Consider the following 22262-nt stretch of genomic DNA (forward strand, 5'->3'; position numbering starts at 1 on the left):
TAAGATGTGATTATGCAAAGAATTCACATTTTATTATATTTTTTTTACAATAATTGTAAGTTTATCTTTAAATTAAAAAATAAATAAAAAATCTTTTTAATGTTGTCAGATACATATTTATTAATTAATACAGTTGAAATTGTAAATTATCAAAAATATATTTCAAATTGCAAGCTTCGTATTTTTCCGCTAGGTTCTCTGCTGGCGTGCCTCTCCCCCATAAATTGTTCAGTTTTGTATAAGTATTTTTTGGTTATTTACCACCATTTTTAATATTGTTTCGATGTGATTTCTCTCTCCAAAACTCATGTCAAAGCACATTTGAGTACCTACATGGTGACTCAATTTTGGGTAACTACTCATGAGACATTATCAACGGCAGGTTAGCTCAGCACCAAATAAGTGAACCGCAGTATGAATGAATTAAACAGTATTTAAAATTTATTGTTAAGTAAATTTAATTTTAAAGTATTTTGTTGTCGGTACCTATTAATTTCGGCTTAGAATCAAGATTTCAGTAACTTATCGGAAATAATTACAAGATAAAAAGAACTTTTTATATAAAACGTTTTTAAATTTTCTGTTGAATCATATTATAAACTTGACTTGACCAGCTTAAACGATCAAAAAAAATTGTACTTGATAGAAATACAAAATAAATATAGAATACTGAAATGTCATTTTGACATTTCATATTGATTTCCATAGTAACGCACATATATATTAATAATTTAGTTGCTAGGACCCCAGAATCAATAATAGTATTTTACTTTTTACGGATTTCTACCGAAATAACTTTTCATACAAAACAGAATTAACTGAAAATGAATTTAATTGCATTGGCATCGTGCTCTGATATATTCTAAAAGTTTAAAATGTCTAGCTAGTCGGGAAGTTAGTTAAAAATCGATTGCAAGATTTGTACTGGATAAACAACCATCGGGACAAATAAGAATACGGCCTAATAAAAACGTTGTAAAAAATAGCGTATTGCTTCAAAAATATATATTTTTAGGGGTCGCGCGTAACATAATATTAGGAAACCACTGATTTTATCCATACCTGAACAGTCGAGGGGAGGAGATTGTGTTGTGCGGTGTGTCACGTGAGTGTCGCGTGCAATTTCGAATTTACCTGCCGATGGGCTTAATGGGACATTAGCCCGTGACATATGTTTTTCATCAGTCTGCTTTACCTGTGCTTATAGCATGATATCTTGCAAGTTAATTCGATGCCTCAGAATAATAAGGCTTTATAAGACATTTGCATGGATTTGTGGTAATGAGCTTTAAGCATAAACACAATTATTAATCAATAATAATTATTTCTAATATTATTTCCGACAAAATATTGAGTTATAATGGTACTGTTATAATGGTGGTTAAATGTCTCAAAGACAAAAGTGATGAGGAACTACTTTTCGGGCCCTGCAATTATCTGTATTAATGGCACCCAACTCGAGCAAGTCAGCAGCTACGTCTATCTCGGACAGCAGGTACCCATAGACGGAAGCACGCACGATGAAATTGCTCGCAGAACAAAGCTGGGATGGAGTGCTTTCGGACGTCTGAATAGTATTTTTAAGAATGACATACCATTATGTCTTAAGCGTAGGGTGTTCAACCAATGTGTGCTACCTATGCTCACGTATGGCTGCGAGACGTGGACCCTCAACACGAGAGACGTCCAAAGGCTAAGAGTCGCACGCGAAAGGACCATAAGAGAAACGAATGGTTTAGGAAGCAGACAGGAGTACGCGATGTAATAGACGTTGCCAAACAGCTGAAATAGAGATGAGCGGGGCACATTGCTCGCCGAAAAGACGGCCGCTGGACAAATGCCGTAATCCAATGGTACCCAAGTGGCACGAAACGGCCACAGGGTCGCCCTAAAAGCCGCTGGATTGACGAACTGATAAAGTTCGGCGGAAATACGTGGCAGCGAACGACACAGGACTGAAAGAATTGGAAGACGCTTGGAGAGGCCTTCATCCAGCAGTGGATTGACCCCGGCTGACGATGATAATGGTACTATAGTTTATTCATGTACGAGTATATGGCTGCTTACACAAAATGTCTTTCTGTTCCGAAATCTTTCTCCAGTAGATCTTTATTACCTTCTATGTATTTATTTGATATCGTCTGCCTATTACTTCTAGGGCGGCTAAGGGACCTACTGACTACTGGACAGGAGTGGATTTTGTCGGCACTTTGGGTGCACGTAGCAGTGGGCCCAGTGCTGAAATTGAGTCTCTAACTTCAAATAGTTGAAAATTATAATAAGAAAAGATTGATTCGTAATTATTAAATTTTCTCTACTCTATAAACATCTATAAAAAAAAGCTTACACTATTCAAAATAGCAAGAATATTAGCTTTATTTTCCGCAAACATTCCCAGATAACATCATTTTTCAAAATGTAGATGGTTATTTAATTGGGCTTAGACAATGCCACACTTAGTTTTCTTAAGGGGGGACATGCTCGTCGAAGGTCAAAATTGAGTTTTTATTGTATATTCAAACCATGATCCTGGACTCTTCTTAAACGTTGTAGATAATCTATTCATATAATTTTGAAGCCTTATTATCTTTTATAGTTATTTTAAACATTTGATGACTGCATAAAGTATTTTTATTACATAAAATAGTATTCTTTTAAACCTCTCGCTCTAATGTTTTAGAATATAGTCATATTTCGGTACATAACTGTGCAGTGGTGTTAAGATTTTTGACGTTTATTAATTTTTAAACGCATTTATGAAACCATTAGTATAATTTATTACGAGATAATTTTTGTAAAATATTCACGATAAAAAATTATATTGATAATCTCTGTGATCCCAAATTTGACAAGAATTAGGCATTATATTATTCAAAAAATCGGCAAGATTTACACATTTGAAGATTATTCTAAAGATATTTATTATAAGCTATGTCTTTGACCATTCAAGTGTGATAAACATCTTATGAATAATGATTGCTTTATAATAATTATTGACCTAAGAATAAGGTAGTGTTTTTTTGAAATACGCCATTTCTTTTGTCATTCCCCAGTAGTTAAGCTACAACATACGGCCGTAGCCATAAATTGACAAACTATAATTGAAGTAGGGAGTAAAATGATATTAACGCGCGTGTTTGAACATGTACCGTTTAAAAAAAAATAAAAAAAAATTCGGTTAGGTACATGTTCAAATACGCGCGTTAACATAATTTTAATCCCTACTTTAATTATAGTTTGTCAAATTATGGCTACCACCGTATGTTGTAGCTTTACCACTAGGGAATTACAAAAGAAAAAGCGTATTTCAAAAAAACACTACCTTATTCTTAGGTCAATAATTATTATAAATCAATCATTATTCATAAGATGTTTATCACACTTGAATGGTCAAAAACATAGCTTATAATAAGTATCTTTAGAATCATCTTTAAATGGGTTAATCTTGCCGATTGTTTGAATAATAAAATGCCTAATTCTTGTCAAATTTGGGATCACAGAGATTATCAATATAATTTTTTATCGTGAATATTTTACAAAAATTATCTCGTAATAAATTATACTAATGGTTTCATAAATGCGTTTAAAAATTAATAAACGTAAAAAATCTTAACACCACTGCACAGTTTTGTACCGAAATATGACTATATTCTAAAACATTAGAGCGAGAGGTTTAAAAGAATACTATTTTATGTACCAAAAATACTTTATGCAGTCATCAAATGTTTAAAATAACTATAAAAGATAATAAGGCTTCAAAATTATATAAATAGATTATCTACAACGTTTAAGGAGTGTCCAGGATCATGGTTTGAAAATACAATAAAAACTCAATTTTGACCTTCGACGAGCATGTCCCCCCGAAGTATTTTCCGGGAGCTTTTTAAAATGCTTGAATAGCTTTTGTTCTTTCTCTGGTGACAGAAAATCTCCATGTCCCACATAATATTTGTTTCATAATCAGGTTGTATAACCTTGCATTTAGTATCTTGTACAATAGGTAGACTCATCGGTTAAAGCTGCATTTCTACTCTTCAGTATTTTGGCTAATTTTAAACTCGTTTTTTTAAGAGATTTTTAAAGATATTGGTTTCTATGTAGGTACTTGTAACGTACGTGGTACGTGTAATTAGGTAGGTAATTGATGACGTCACGGATCTTCCAAAACTGTGACATTGTTTATTGAGCATACATAATTTGAAAACACCTCAGATAATATGAATACTAAATAATTACAAGATAAAAAGAACTTTTTATATACTATGTTTTTAAATTTTCTGTTAAATCATATAAACTTGGCAATTTTATGTATTAATAAATATTTTTTTTTAATTGATAGAAATACTGAATAAGTATAGAATACTGAATTTCATATTGATTTCTATAGTAACGCACCTATATATTAATAATTTAGTTGCTAGAACCCCCTTAGCAACCAATAATAGTGTTTTACTTTTTACGAATTTTTTCCAAAATCACTTTACATACAAAACAGAATTAACTGAAAATGAATTCAATTCTGCTTACAGATGGCTAAAAGTATTAAAAAAATGCATTGTCATCGTGTTCTGATATATTCTATAAGTTTCAAATGTCTAGCTAGTCGGGAAGTTAGTTAAACAAGATTTGTATTGGAAAAACAAGAAAAAAATTGTACCGGACAAACAAGAATACGAGCTAATAAAAACGTGGTAAAATATGTACGAATTTGGAGGTAGACAACTCAAGCCGTGCCAGCATATTAATAGGCGACATTAATTCAATTATTGCAAACTCAGTAAATAGCTGATTGCAATTATAATTTCTGCAATGTCCACATTTGTTTTTCGTTTTTCCACATAGTCAGCCAGATACTATGAGCACAAACTCGACATAAAATAGCTGACTCAATTGTAATAAATATGTCCTAGATAATATTTTGAAGATATTATTTTGATTATGAATACGTCAATAGATAGATACCAGACCATAATTCATTGAAAATGCCATTCGATTATAAGTTCTCTGTCAGTTAGTATCTCAGTTTATGTATCGCGCCGCACAGCATCTCATTCTACCGAGACTAGGACCTCGGAACACTATCATAAGTATTGTAATAATTGCGGTCAGTTATTTAATATCGCCGATCAATATGTTGACATGGCTTGAGTTGTTCTTCCCCACACGACGGTTTGACGGACTCAAAACTACATCCACTGGATTTGCGCCAATGTGCTTAACAATTAAGTCATATGCGTACTATATAATACCAACGATACTAGTACATAGGTAGCCGTTTATATTTCGGGAATTGGGGACATTGGTATTGCTAGGTGAAATTTGACTTCTGTATTTTGAAATTTGACATTTTTAACGGCAAAAGTACTCATTTTACATTTAACATTTTAACAATCGGACGCTTTTTGTTTTTTTAAATTCATTTGAAAAATTTATCTCGAATTTTCGTGCGATTATTTTTAATAACTTTCGACGTAGATTATCACAGGAACAGTGCATCGCTGAACTTAATGCTTTATATGGATATGAAGCACTATAAAAATCTACGGTATATCGCTGATATACCGTAGATTTGAAGCTTTCATGAATTTGTCAAACTTTCAAACTTTTTGGATGTTGATATTTTGTTTGAAATGAAACTTTCATTAAAGCGCCGGTACAAAGTCAAGTTTTGACTTTTCAGCATAATACGTAATAATATTATGCAGTAACGCCACTAACTAGACGTACCTACTTGTATAGAGTAATATAAAAAAATAACAATCAAGAATAACGTGTGGACCAAAAGCCTTAATATAAAATTCATTTAAATAAAAACAATTTATAAAACATTTATTTTAGACTTGGAGGGTTATTTTTATTCAAGTAAATTTTCAATAAAAATATGCAATGAGTTTTTAAATAAATATATTATAACTTTACGTGTTGACAAAAAAATCACTTCCGTAATCAATCCTTTTCCTATATCTTAACCACTCTTTGAACTGCTGATTCATCATAGATCATGATCGAAATGACTGAATGATTTGACCAAAAATTTACAAGAATATACTTTTTTATTAAAATAATTATTTTTGCCTTTAATTTAATTTTTGTCGTATCCGGAAATTCATACGTAAACAGTTCACCGCAGGACACGTCTTATTCATGCGCCGCAGTACGTGAAACATGAGTTCGTGTAACATTTAATCAAATGACGAGTTCTTCGTTGAACATTTCACCGTGGAGTATATTTGTACGTATGCTACAATATGTGGCAAATTTTATGAGATGTCTTCTCTAGGTTAGGTTAGGGTTAATCTAATTGGAACAATACTATTTGCAAACTATCGCCGCATTTTATAAGATACGTACAAATGTATTCCACGGTGAAATATTCAACGAAGAACTCGTCATTTGATTTGAACTTCTCATGTTTCACGTACTGCGGCGTACGAATAAGTGTCCCACGATGAACTGCATACGTACAACTTACATGTAACCAATTTTTATTCCTTAAACGGATCTTAAGCTCCTTCAATGACTTCCTTAATTTTTAACGACCCAGCGAAGATCCTTTACATATCAGGCCTTGGTGATTGTAGTAGTCAAAAAGATGCTTTACGTGGCAGGGACATGTATTCCGGATGCTTACAGATAGTAAGACACTCAGTATCCTTATGGCATAACATCATGGATTTCGTTGTTATGTTTGACGCTCCTTTACTCTGCAGCAGGGCTATAAAAACGATCAACGTGACATGACCATATTTTTATTCTATTTTCCAATACTAGATCGTAACATGATGAAGCAAAAAAATACATATTATTCAATTATTATGAATGGGCAGATTAAATTTGTAACAGCTTATTTTGAAAAAGAAAAATGAACAAATTATTTCCAATAGGTCATTATAATGATAATTAGGTATGCAGAGTCCAGCCATCGGATAATCGTACCCGAGATTGTTTTTGTATTCATAAATATATAGTACCTGGGGTTCCGTTAACAATGACACAATATGATATGTGTGCTAAGTTCTAAAAGCCAACGTAACATAATGACAATAGTCCACACTTTAAATCCGGCGCTCTCATTGAGAAAACGTATATAATATATTATGTATGTACAAAAACACATATGCGAGCATTCAGGACTGGCTCAGCCGGAAATATTTTCGGACTGTTAAACACATAAATTGGTCAGACACATTTTCCACTGTGATCACATTTCCCAGACAAGAAGGGGGAAGAGATCAGTATCTGCACCCGCCTTTTAGCACACTCTGCCACATTTCAACGCATTGCCGGCGAATGAATCAGCGCCGGAGCACATTTTTATGTTTGCCGAACGCGGTATGAATAATATTAAGCTTTTTCTGAGAGCTTAAGGCCACCGCGGGCGATAAAAGCTCCCAAAGTCGATCTGGGAAAGTTTTTTAGTTAGTCGAAATGAGCGAGTCACGGATTTCAACTTAATAAGACTGTCAACGCACACGAATAAGCGGGTAATATGAAACAGACGATGTTAATATTTTAATATCTCTGTATCTTTCAAAATTTGAATTGAACAAAAATATCATATATCTGTTGAGTTCAATTGATAATTAAAAGTGCAATTCATCGTTCTTCTTTTTAGATAGTTAAAAACGTTTAAAACGGCCCACGTGCTCCGCGTAGGTCAAAATGGAGCTTTTATGGTATTTTAAAGCATGATCCTGGACATTCGTTAAACGTTGTAGATAATCTATTTATATAATTTTAAAGCCTTATTATCCTTTATATTTATTTTTAAAATGTTTTGATGACTGCATAAAGTATTTTTATTACATAAAATATTATTATTTTATACCTCTCGATCTAATGTTTTAGAATATAGTCATATTTCAATACATCCATGTGCAGTGGTGTTAATTTTTTTTAGATTAATTTTAAAACGCATTTATAAAGCCATTAATACAATTTATGTTGACATTATTATAGTAAAATATTTACGATAAAAATTTATATTGATAATCTCTGTGATCCCAAATTTGACAAGAATTAGGCATGTTATTATTCAAAAAATGGGCAAGATTAACACATTTGAAGATAATTCTAAATATACTGATTATAAGCTATCTTTTTGACCATTCAAGTGTGATATACATCCGACGAATAATGATTGTTCTATAATAATTATTAAACTAAGAATAAGGTAGTATTTTTTTGAAATACGCCATTTCTTTTGGCATTTCCCAGTGGTTAAGCTACAACATACGGCCGTAGCCATAAATTGACAAACTGTAACTGAAATAGGGAGTAAAATCATGTTCGCGTGTTTGAACATGTACCTGAACGAAAAAAAAATCTTTTTTATAGGATAATAAGGCTTCAAAATTATATAAATAGATTGTCTACAACGTTTAAAGAATGTCCAAGATCATGCTTTGAAAATACCATAAAAGCTCCATTTTGACATACGTGGCGCACGTCCCTCCTTAATAAGTTTAAGTTATTATTTTAAATGAAAACAGGAAATAAACTTTTCATACAAATTGACAACGATGAGTGATCTTGTGAAGATTTTGAACACGATTTTTAAGGATTGATTTTAAATATGAATATACGTGTATGAGTACAAGAAACTTAAAAAAGTAGTGGATGTTAAAATAAACATTTTTACGCTGACATAAAGCATATTTAAAAAATGGGACAATTTGGTTCAGATAATACAAAGGACATACATGATACTAGGGATTCCAATCCCGCGATCCCGAGCTATTTTCGATACCTATGAATCCCGGGATTGATAGACATAATTTTTTATCAATTTTTATGGAACATAAAATAAAAGCAAAAATATAACAGAAAAAATAAGTACATTAAAAATAAACTGAGTTTGAATGAAGTTTGATTTATACCCATGTGTAAATTGCCGATTTATTTTATTTTTTCACATGAATTATTAAAATGAGAAAGATTGGAAAAAAACAACGCTTCGCACTTTTAACAAAGTAATTTCACCATGATTTCATACGTTTTACGGCAGTTTCATATTTGGCTGACTAATTAGATTTATGAAGCGGAAGGGCCATAAGTACGCCATGATTATTTGCTTTACTATTTTAAATCTCGCTAATCCATTTATTAAGTCTCTACTATCAGAAACAGCAATCTCATATTAAATTCACATTATTATTTATATTAGAATATTATTTACTCCAGTAAACTTATGTATTTCCAAGATTGAACGTAGATATACAATATTAACAATAAATGTCTTAAATAGTATAAATTATACTAAATTTATTTTTGACCGATTTTATCAATGTTATGTGTGAATATAAAAATTTAATATTAACAATGGAAAAAAATGCCAATCCCGGGATTGTCTAATTGTAATCCCGAAATCCCGGGATCAGAATTTTGGCTCGGGATTGGATTCACTACACGATACCAATACTTATAACCGTATAGCAAAGCGCATACGATATGTTAGTGCAACAGGTCACAGCGACTTGTATGTGATCATCTCAGTTCTGTTGTTACACCAACTACAAGCTAAAATTTCATTGTTGAAATCAAATCGTAGATTATTTGGATATGTAGCCAATTCTAAAATATATAAGGTGGATAGCAGAAAATCTGCACTGGAATGAGGCTATAACGAAAATGGGCCAAAGTATGTGGATAGATTTTCACCATAGGGCATATTAGAAAAGGGGAAATGGAGTAAGTCTATTTTACCATCACCACGAGAGGTGCCCTGGTTTGTAGAGTCTTCTTTGACGAGGAATGAGCTTAAGTTAATACTGAGGTTAAGAACAGGACACACAATCGGCAAAAGATTTGATGTCCTCATAGGAAGAAGCGAATCGCAACTCTGCGATGAATGTCACGTTTTAGAGAAAATTGTACATATTATAGCACTACAATGCTCTAAATATGAACTTCACAGAGTACAGCTGCGAATTGCGGATATCTATGAGAATGTCGACGAATTGAAGGGTGTCCTGGCGGTGAGTAAGACGGAAGAGCTAGGCAAAATTGTAAAGTTATTTAACAGAATAGGAGTGAGGACCTGATCGACGGATCCCCTTCTAGAAGGGAAGAGGCGATATGACAGCGAGTCGCAGTCAAAGCCTCGGTAAAATCACAAAAAAAAAATATAAGGTCGATCCAGTGCTCTAAAGATTGGGTCTCATACATGGCAAAAAAATATGTTTGTTATTAAGCAAGGAATTCGAAACCTTGACAAATATTATATTCGTCACTCTGATTCTAGATAAAAATATAATTATTTCATCATAAAATATGAGTATTTTTTTTGGGCGTTGCTTCAGTTTTGATTGAAAAAAAAGGGGAACAATGTCATAATAATATTATAGTAAATTACCAGTTCTACACAGAATGTCATCATCAACGATGATGCCGAGTTTACAATGAGTATATTTCTTTATGGGGATAAACCACTCCATTCATGTCAGGATATTGATCGGGGATATTAAATATCCATTTCGCGTAGTGTCCAATTATGGTAAGCTTAGTAGATAGCTGATTGCAATGATTGTTTCCGCGATATCCAGTTTTTTACGTAGTGAGCTATATCCGATGACGCATACTCCATATAGTAGCTGACTCAATAATTATAATAATTATTTCCTAAATATTCTTTGCAATATATTATTTTGATTGTGAATACATCAATAGTCATAAACAGTCTCTATATCACTCCACACAACATCTCATTCTACCGAGATTCGGACCTCGAAACAGTATCATATAAGTATTGTTACATAACTACTGTAACATACTCTTGTACCGACTGTTTACGCTGCAAAATAAATTCGCTCCTCCATCCATCGGAGCAACCATCAAAATCTCGACCTCTTCATCCACAACACCATGACTCCCACAGCGGTGACACCCACAGTGATGACTCCTATATATATATTAACTATCTTCCAAGATCACATCACCTTATGAATATATTTATTTTAAAAAAATCCTAAATTCGTAATATCAAAAAACTGTTAATACATTAAAGTAATAATGGCATAGAAAATATTAAATTGCATTTTACCGACAATTTTTACTTGGGATACTAAGGTGCTAGATATTATTATAAAGAATTTAACAAGAAAAATGGTTAATAAAACATTTATTATATAATTGGCATAAAAGATTTTGCGCAATGCATTACAGGTATGACTAAATATTATCACGCCTCAATGAGAATAACATATTAATATATATTAAATAAAAATCGGTTCTCTAATGCAGATGCTTCAGTTAATATCCTCTCTAATCGAAGGGGTAGAATTTACTTCCAAATCATTAAGTTGGTAAACGAAAGAGGAAATAAGAAAAACGGAAATGCGTTTCGATTCAGCCCGAAAAAACAATAACACTACAGATGATCTCAGGGAAAGAAAAACATGTAAAAATCTGTAAGTATAGGGTGGTTTCAATATTATATTGAGGCAGTAAATAATACATGGAATTTAACATCATTTTTTTTGCACTATTTTTTATACTAAAACAAACGATAAGGCCTATTGACAGTACCTATGTAATATCATGAAACTGTGGGAAGTAATTGAAGTGAAAAAATTACAAACACATAAACTTTAAAAATCACATAAATATATTTTGTGGCTCTGGATAAAAGGCCAGAACCTTACGCATTAGACTACATGAACTGACTCTAAACTCAATTCTAGATTATGTTATTCGATTCTACAGTTTGGCAATTGTATTTAAATGGTATTGTAACAGATTTAAATGACGATTTTGCATGTATTTACATAACACTTCACATACAACTACTAGAAAAAACCAGAACAGAAAGACTCAAACTAGCATCCACTGGACTCGCGCCAATGTGCTTTACCAATTGAACTATATGCGTCCTATCTAATTACGACGAGATTATTTTTCCATTTTTGAAGCGCTTCATAAATGGCGCTATCTTTAGTAATCATTTACTTTATTAATACTAATCGGTGTCAGGATTTCTCAAATGTTTAGTCATAATGTACCAGCGTTTATTGCTAATAATATTTTTTAACTGTTTTTTTTTATTTAAAGAACAATAATTCACACAATTTGAGAATATCAAATTCTTTGTTGAACATAAATTACATAGTTTGGAATCACCTCAGATATACTGAACAAATGTGTTTTCAAATTATGTATATTAAATAAATAATTATATAAAATATGGTGTTCTTCAATATCTTTACAATAATAATATTTTGGCTATGATATCTTCAACACATGCTGTGTATTATCAATTTGCTTGGATGTCTGGTTTTCAATGCTAACAATTTATGTGAAGCATAGACAAGACGCGCGAACAAATACAAAACAGATCTCCATAGAAATAATTTTCTTTTGATTATTGTAAGTGGCATTTTCCTTTTCCTTATAACTCAAGATTACAACAGTGGGACAGGCTTTATAATGTTTATTTATATGTTTAAGTATACGAAATATCATGGGACATATTTCACGGATAGTCAGTCGAAAGACAAAGACCTCCTAAAATAGTGAAAGGAAACTTTCTGATAGGCATCTGACATGAAACGTTTTTTGTATTACGTTTAGGTAAAATTTAAGATAATATTTATTTATATATACATTTATAATTATTTCAGGAGAAACAAGTGGACTATTTGGAGAGTGAGAGTAATTGTGATCGCAAGCAAAAAGGGTAGGAAGATTGTGAAGTAACGGAGAGACGATGGGCCAGCACTCATTTGTTTTTTTTTTTAATTAGTGGTGATTCCTGAAAATGGTAATCATATTATGCTCGTGATATCGTCGTTAAGATCTCGTAAGTCCGATATTATGAAAAAATGAAGTTTGTTCAACAAAATTAAAAAAAAAACAGTTTACAAACATTACAGATAAATTCATACATAAATTCACTAAAACATCAGTACCCTGATGCTGAGTACCTCCGCTACACGGAAGTACATTGGAACATGTATATGTTTTATACAGTGTCTCAAAAGGTTACCGATCACTGATGTAGATAGTGTTTGCTACTTTTTAAAATTCAATTAAATCCCAAATCTAAGTCATATTCGGTATATATTAGTCGAAAGTATTCATTTATTTATTAAATATCTAAAATTATGCCATTAGACCGTACTCAATTTTAGGTATTTTATAAATAGAAGAATATTTTTATCGTCTAATTGTTTAGTTTAGTATTCATTTATTAATGTTTATTTGGTTAAAAACATAGATTAATAATTAAAGAAATACCTACATATTAGTAATAAAATAAAATATAAAAATATTTGTCGGAAGTTGGATTCGAACCCAAACCAACAGAACTTCAATTCAAAATTAGACCGTTCGGCCACCGTGCTACAATTTTAATATCACGGCGAGTGGTAAAACATAACTTTATTATATACTTACCATTTTTTTTATTCAATGAATAATTCATAAGATTTTAGAATGTAACATTCTTTTATTGAACATACATAATTTGAAAACAATTCTATGAAATTTATTACCAGTAGAAAAAAAAAATAAAAATACGACATCCAGCAGGATTCGATTCTACGCCCCTCGCAACCAAAAATTAATCCAATTTAAAAAGCGCTTCGAGACTATTGTAAAAACTGATAGTCAACTTCGTCGCTATTTGATAGGACACGTATAAATAGATTAGTGGTCATAATATTTTGTACGCTAACTATATATTTCTCAGAAATGTTTTCAAATTATGTATTTACCTTATTATAAATTAATCAATATTTTTAAACGGTTAGTAAATAAATTAAATTCTAATATTTGTGATACTTGAAATATTCAGAGAACGCATACTATAACTTGAAATGTAGGCAGGGTTAAAGTATGCCTCGTTGAATGACAATATATTGTATATTTTTACATAACGCACCCCAGGCTATGATGGCATATTATAATAAAAAAATATCATTAATAATGCTTCCATAATAAAAACAAATATAATATAACCACATACTAGAATTTATTCAGATGAAGTCTAAAAAATTTAAATAATATGGAAAACAATTTTCCCCGGTTTAGAAGCAAAGCAGGCATGTTTGTTTGTATATTATAATATTATACTTTTATCTTTTTAAAACAATCAAAATTCTTCCCAGTGGGTCTTTCCAATCCCTTTTTGACCCTTGTCACCCGCAAAAATATTAAATAATTTCTATGAATAAAATCGGCGATTATTTTGAACCCCCATGCGGGCATGTTAGTAAACAATGGTTGACATTTTGCCAGACCTTATTAAATAATGATGTTATTAATGGTTATATTTTTTTTCAATGCATTTTGGTTACGTAATAGAAAAGTAATGACATGTAGTGAATCAGTTGTGTAGTAGTCGGTTATATGTAAATGGTACTTATTATATTTTGCTGTAGCGCAGTTCACCGTGAGTTGTGTTACCAAAAAGAAATTGTAGAGAAATAATTATTTAAAAAAAATATACGTTGTTCCTAGAACATTGCATATGGTATTCTTATAATTTTATTAAATTCAATAAGAACATAAATTTGATATTAATTGTTATCAAATATTAACGCCGTCATTGTTATGAGATATTTAAGAGGTATGCTATGATACTTACGAGCGTCTACCAGAATTTTTAAACGAATTAAAAGGTAATATTATTCTTGTTTTTATAATTTTAGTACATGTCTCACTTTTCTTTTCTTTTTCTTCTGTCTTTCTCTTGTATTCTGGTGGTATACGTATTTATAAGAGTTTTATTTAGATATAAATTTGATCTGAATACTATACGGTCAACTGTTTACATAAAAAATACCGGGCACGAGTAGTAGTTAACTGTATTCGTTGTCAGTGTGAATTTGCCTTTGGTGAGTGCGTATAGTGCCTGCCTATATAGATGCCGAAAGGCGAAACCCGGTTCGCAAAAAATGACTCAAATGGAATAGTAAAAAAACTTAAATCCATTAGAAGTTATTTAATAAACGTTGAATTATTTAAAATAACAAAAAAATCAATCGAAATTTCTGTAGTTTACATGATTTAATAACATGGCCGTGTTTATGAAAAAGGGCGTAACCCTCACAGAACAAATTTTACAGGAGGGGCAAAAAACGTTTTTTGAATGATTTTAGTTTAATATTTTAAATATTTAAAATTAATTAAAAAATAGGCACAGACATTGGGTGTATGATGATTGATGATTTGGTGTAATATATATTCGATCTAATAATAATAATTAAAAGAAGTTATTATAGAAAAATCAATAAAATTGAGGGTAAATGCTTTTTTCCTTAAATTAAAACTTAATTAATAACCTGAATTTAGATAATAATTCGCCATTTGCGGCGTATTTCCTTTTTATAGAACGTGTATTTAGTTGTATACATTATTAATATCTAATAAAATAACTTTTCGAAAAATCGCGGGTTACGCCATTTTTTCTAAACACAGTCAGTATGTAGCTATTTTTTAGGTTTTTTTGTGATAGAACGCATTAAATAATGTAACCATACATTAAAGAAACAATGGTTTTGTTGTTTCTTTAAAAGATAGTCCTGAAATAAAATCTTTAATAAGTAGTTATTCGTCTGCAACCAATTTTATTGTCCGCGTCGGCTAATTATCCATGAACTATAAAATATTATTGTAATATGTTGATTTTGCATTTATAAAAACTGAAAGCTTTATTTGAATAAAGTTTAAGTGCGTATAAAAATTAGAAAATCTGTACTTAATGACATAAAAGAAATTAAGTTCACTATCATTTTTATATGGGAATATTCCATTTAAAAAACAATTAAAATAACAATGGAAAGATTTTATACCTCAAAAAGTGGACCTTTAACATAGCCTGAAGATATGATTTTTTTATAGATGGGTATTACATATTATTATATTGTATCAATGGAGATTTTTTTGCTTTATATTAGAGCTTAAATAAAAACGAATGGACTTCACAAAAAAATGATCTTTCATGAGAGAATCACAGGAAATTTAATTGTCTACGACTTTCCAACAAAAACTTTTGGTTAAGTATGCCACATAAAAGATAATTGTAAAAAACTGTCTCTGAGAACCATTTTTTACAACATGGCATCCGTAAAGCATAAAAAATATTAAGCATTTCCATGTATTTTTATTATTTTATTTATTTTATATATATAATATTTTTTTAGTACTAAACAGTACTAATTTTTTTATATTTTTATATTTGTACAATAAAAATAACAATTATTACAACTCAATATTGTAGACAAATTTATAGTTTGTAAAAAAAATCGACGAAACATAGACGATATAATTCATATATATTTTTTTTAAATATACATAGGTATATCTATATATTATTTAGGATAACACAATATAATGTTATTCTTATTTCTTCTCTTAGATACTCTATTTCCGCTCATTAGTTAGATGCTACCTCAAAAACAGTGAAAATCAAGGTTATCTAGTTGAAGTATTGAGGTGACGATATGAATATACGTGGCACAACAAAGAACAAATTTCTGTTACTCGCCAGTCTCTTTTAGTCTTCCCAGGACATGCTAGTATCCTATGGACCTTATATATTATTTATTCTGTAGATGGAATTTATTGACTTTCCAGGATGCTGGAGTCCAGTTCGATTGAAGAAAAGACAGGCCAGATTGAGACTCTCTTGATGCATTTGTAACACATGGCCTAGTCAGGTCCAAATGTCTCTTTGTCACTTGACAAAAGGCTGCATGGTCCACCATCTTATTTCTTCGCTACCCTTAAAACTATACCATCATTCACCTACATAATATCTGCAGTAATCATTTTTCTCAAAGCTTGGTATACATTTGCTTTTTATTCTAATATTTAACATTTTTTAATATACCTATTTTAATCAATAAAATATATTATATTCATTTATATTATTCTTAACACTTCAACACGCCATGAGATCCAATGAAAGTAATATAAGTGAAATAATTACAAAAACTCAGGCTTTGAGAAAATCACATAAATATATTATGGTAACCTCACTGGGTAACGAGCCCGGAGCTGAAATCGAAAACGACGATAAAGAGAAACAGAGTGACGTTAAATATCTATCTGACTCCAAACGTATCCCGAACCTTTCGTTTTTCTTATGTAGGATTTTATAATGGTGATGATCTTAAGATGATCTGGAGGAAATGCCAGTGAGGTGTGTTGAAAGCCATCTAATAAGAAATAAAGCAGCAGACTAACGGACAATAATTCAGATCGCACTAAAGATGACATTGAAGGTAGAACGCCGGTCTCGTTTTTTTTTTAAATATACTGACACCTGTTCCCAATTTTTTTTTGTGTAGAAGCCTAGGAACCCGTCACCTTCGCAATATTAGCATACAATACAAACATATTGAACAGTATATACAGTGATGCCACAGCATGCGTGAAACTCCACAAACGGTCGTGTAAATTCCCCATTAACAAAGGTGTCCGGCAAGGTGATACCATTTCACCTAAACTATTCACCGCTACTCTTGAGGACTTATTTAGGAAACTTGATTGGGAGGAAAAAGGTGTTCCAATTAATGGGGAGCACCTCAGTCATCTGCGCTTTGCAGATGATATTGTTATACTCTCACAAGACCCGAAAGACCTCCAAAGTAGAATGCAAGAACTCGCGGATGTCAGTCAAACGGTCGGTCTAAAGATAAATGTCTCAAAGACAAAAGTGATGAGGAACTGTTTTTCGGACCCTGCTATTATCTGTACTTCTGGAACCCAACTCGAGCAAGTCAGCAGCTACGTCTATCTCGGACAGCAGGTGTCCATAGACGGAAGCATGCACGATGAAATTGCTCGAAGAACAAAGCTCGGATGGAGTGCTTTCGGACGTCTGAATATTATCTTCAAGAGTGACCTACCATTATGTCTTAAGCGTAAAGTGTTCAACCAATGTGTGCTACCCGTGCTCACGTATGGCTGCGAGACGTGGACCCTCAACACGAGAGATGTCCAAAGGCTAAGAGTCACACAGCGAGGCATGGAGAGGTGCATGTTGGGCATCACGCGAAAGGACCGTAAGAGGAACGAATGGGTTAGGAAGCAGACAAGAGTACGCGATGTAATAGACGTTGCCAAACAGCTGAAATGGAGATGGGCGGGACACATTGCTGGACAAATGCCGTCATCCAGTGGTACCCAAGGGGTACGAAACGGCCACAGGGTCGCTCTAAAAGCCGCTGGATTGACGAACTGGTAAAGTTCGGTGGAAATACGTGGCAGTGAACGACACAGGACCGAGAGAGTTGGAGAAAGCTTGGGGAGGCCTTCATCCAGCAGTGGATTGACCCCGGCTGATGATGATGATGATAAGCAATTGAATATAGTGAAAAATAATCATAAAATGAATCGTAGGTATATTAGAATTTAATCAATAATCATTATAAATCAGATTGTCTATGTTTGCATGTGAATTTGCAATTATGCAATTTTTCCACATAACAATTTTTTCAATCAATATAGTCTGAACGAAAGTTTTATAAATCATTTTATAATATGTAATATTACTAAATTTAAATTAAATACTACTAGCGATATTGTTGTAAAGAAGATAATTAATTAATAATTAAACCAGTAAATATTACTCAGTGTAAACTTTCAATTCTCTCTCCTTTCTGAGACAGTTTAAATAATAATCTTGAATCGATCGATGTTAATGACATGAAAAATATTTTTCAATAATATAATAATATAAATGCATTTTTTTTTTAAATTTTATAAAATATTAATAAAAGCTGCATTCATATATTTCCATCAAAATTGCTCCGAGAGGCGATTAATTCCTACGCTTCAATAAAAACATATTTTCTCAAATCGCTTATGAAGAAATAAAAGTTAACAGAGCTTTTATAATTCACTTTATCGCAGGGACGCTTTAAGCTTTAAATACCATAAAACCATTTAAAATTCCTATACAAAGCATTAAAATGAAAGATAAGAAATGAATTGCTTTCACTGGAAATGTATTGTATTACAATAGCGTAGGTATGAACGTTTCGTTATTAAATGCCACTAGGAGAATGGAATATTCTATATATTTCGGTAGTATTTGGATTATATTTGAATAAATTAACATTTTACAGAGTTTGCTATAATATAGAACGAAATAATATCGAAATACATTAAAATGTTAAAACCGTGGGAGTGTTAGACTAGATTTTATAGGATTCTGAGATTGATTTCTAAGTGTTTCTTATTCTCGTGGTGCAGTATTCAATCAAAAGTTAGCTTTCAATGTATGGTATATCGTATAGAAAATAGATCTTTCTCTTTTCACGTTACTACTAAGTAATACTTTTCCCTACAATATGAGTTGGAGTAAAACATACTTTTCACTGTGGAAAATCTGACCAAACTATCCTGGCTTTCTATTTTATAGTATCTCTCAGTTTTCAGGATCAATCCAGGCAACTTAACATATCCATTCGGCAATAAAGACACATGTCTTATGATGATTTGTTTATTTAACGTATTGGTTGCATGCAGCCGTTTCGATCTAGATGGAAGGTGAATGTAGGCAATGGCTGTATTTTTAGTGATCACCATCCTTAGTACTGATGCAAAGGTTATTAACCATCAATGATACAATCTTTAATACAGACTTGTACTATGATATTAAGTGAATTTTACATTTAATAATTACGGAGATGCGTTGCGAGAAAATTACTAATCGTGAGATCGTGGATGCGACTGGAAGTTAGAACGGCTTTATTACTTGTGTTGTTTCAATCTCACGCCTCCTTGGTTTTTATATTGATTTGAGACAAAGGCTATTATACTAGGTTGGCTTGGAGCGAACGACCCGTGGATGCATGTCATTGTTTACCGCATGACCAATGAAAGTTTATGCCCTGGTAAACAATTCGTAGAAAACTGTCTCTGTTTGCATTACGACATAGCGTTATCAATTAATTAATAATATATTTCATGATACAAAGTTGCATTATTGCATTCTTTTAGGTTCGGACCAGTAATTTTCTTGCAATAACAAAGACTTTTTATTGATGTGTTTGCATTCCTGAATTCTTATGAACAGTGAATTTAGCAAGAAAAAATATTATATGTTATTGTGAGGCGGTTTGCTCATCCGAGTTCACTGACCGCAGAGTGTGCCGTTGGAAAATGATTTGACATTAATATTGAAAGCTACTTAATACTAGCTTTCTTACAAAGTAAAATAGTTATAGGGTATTAAAACAAACTAAGATGCTAGCTTAATTTTACACTCTGCCTGAAGATCCGTAAGATACCCACAGAATCATCGTCATATACGAGGACTCTTTTTTGCTTATCACATTAGTATTAATTGACTAAATAATTTGTTATTATACCAAACATCACGTGATAAAATCTATCATTATGACGAAGACTTATTTTCAATGTGTTTATATACCGACTGTAGAAAGGAAAAAGGAGTTAGCCCTCAGTTTTATTAAAATAGGTGTTATTGTATAATAACATTGCACACAATTAAAAAAGTGCTATCTTCAAAGGTTCTAGCTGCATTATTATCTAAACTTAGCTTTTATTTTTAAAGTGAAATGGGAAAAATGACTCAACCATAAATATTTTTTTTGGTTTTTCTTCAATAACATTAATAATTAGTATCAGAATGAGAACATAAAACATAAAAATAATTATTTTCATTCACTTTATATATATATTGTATTTTTTAACGTTAGTTAAATATTTTTGTGTCTCCTGTAAAATTTGATTTGTGTGGGTTAAGTCCTTTTTCCTTTTAACATAAATTATATGTTTATTAGTATATAATGTACATACCTATTAGAATATGAAATTTATATTAGTTAATATAATATATTAACTAATATAAATTTCAATTATTGTATAAAGATTATCGGTGATTATATTTTGTCATTTAATGAAATGGTTTCTGAGTTATAATTCCAGTTGGAAAAAAATACGTGTACCTATTATTAAAACAGTAGGTACTGGTAATCAGCACAAGGGTAAATTTATACAATTATTTCTCCTCTTTTGAAATTATAAACAGTTTATAATTAACTCTGATAACAAACTCTAAATGGTACCGCTTTATTGGACCCAAATTAATTTGTGCCTTCAGAAAAAATAAAATAATATTTAAAAACCAGTAGAGATTATAATAGGTACAAAACACATTTAAATTATGTATGTTCAATCTTTGGAAATTTATTCAGTTATCAAACTATAAAAACCTGGTATTGCCATTAAAATATAACGCAAACGGATGTCATTCGGGAGCTAAAGCAAGGTGTTGCAAATTCGGTTAGAATTATTTGACTTCCGGGAGCATTTTATTTAACCTAAGTTTGCGTGGAATCAAAATTATAATAAAAGTCACTTTTCCCACATTTTATTTTTAAATTTTTAAGAAGTTACAAAAAAGATTTCACCTTTAATTTTCCGCCAATGTAAGAAAATGATTGATCGATCAATTTTGTCACATTTAAATTTTGAAAAATAGTTGAAGTTTGTTGATTTTTTATGAATGTTCAATGACGCTTATTACAAGGGATGATTACGCAAATATTTGTCTGGTTATCTTCTTTAAATATCTTCTGCTTTTTGTATCATTATTTGTCTTTCACTTTAATTAAGAATCGCTTTTTTATGTGGGTATCTATATTAGCAACCATTTTGTAAAGGCTTCATTATCCTGTGCCGAAAAGAACTAATGCGTCAAAAAAAAATATCTAGCATAACAATTATTGAATGTAGTAATATAAAAAATAGCCAGTCCATACATACCATAATCAGATAAACATACATTTTTGTAAGACGTGTAATTATATTATAAAACTACACACCCCATATAGAAGATATTTGTTTTACCATAGTACTTTTATATACATATTATTATAAGTGTAAATAGTTTTCCGATGATAAATTGAATGTTTATGTTATATTATTGATTTTTAGTATGTCATATAAGTCAAGTCCAGCAAACCCTTACCTTGAAGCCACTTATTAAGATCCAGAGGAGTAAATTATAAAACTGACGAATACATTGGTATGCAGTGTCATTCCTAAGAAAAGTACCTCCTATAAATATAGTGAAATTATCATCCCTTACTATCTATAACTTAGTAGTAGATATACAAAGCCACTCTTAATACTAACCAAATTGAACAATCGGATGAAACAGTAACCTTATTTAAAATCACCTCTTTCTTTTTCATCACTTATTTGTGTCAACTTTCAATTGTTTTTTGGGCTCCGTGGTCCCCTAGTAATTTGAAGACCCTCGAAGTAGTCTCTTTAGTAATAAG

The 22262-nt window shown here is 31.4% G+C and overlaps 1 protein-coding gene across 1 annotated transcript in view; it reads right to left on the bottom strand.

Moving 5' to 3' along the window:
• Positions 1–22262, bottom strand: part of Dop2R (dopamine D2-like receptor) — a 115446-nt gene that overhangs the window by 44669 nt on the left and 48515 nt on the right. The gene's annotated exons all lie outside the window — the stretch shown is intronic.

The sequence above is a fragment of the Rhyacophila brunnea genome, unplaced genomic scaffold, assembly GCF_057557595.1.
Source record: "Rhyacophila brunnea isolate RB1 unplaced genomic scaffold, BYU_Rbru_1.0 scaffold_21, whole genome shotgun sequence".
NCBI lineage: Eukaryota > Metazoa > Arthropoda > Insecta > Trichoptera > Rhyacophilidae > Rhyacophila > Rhyacophila brunnea.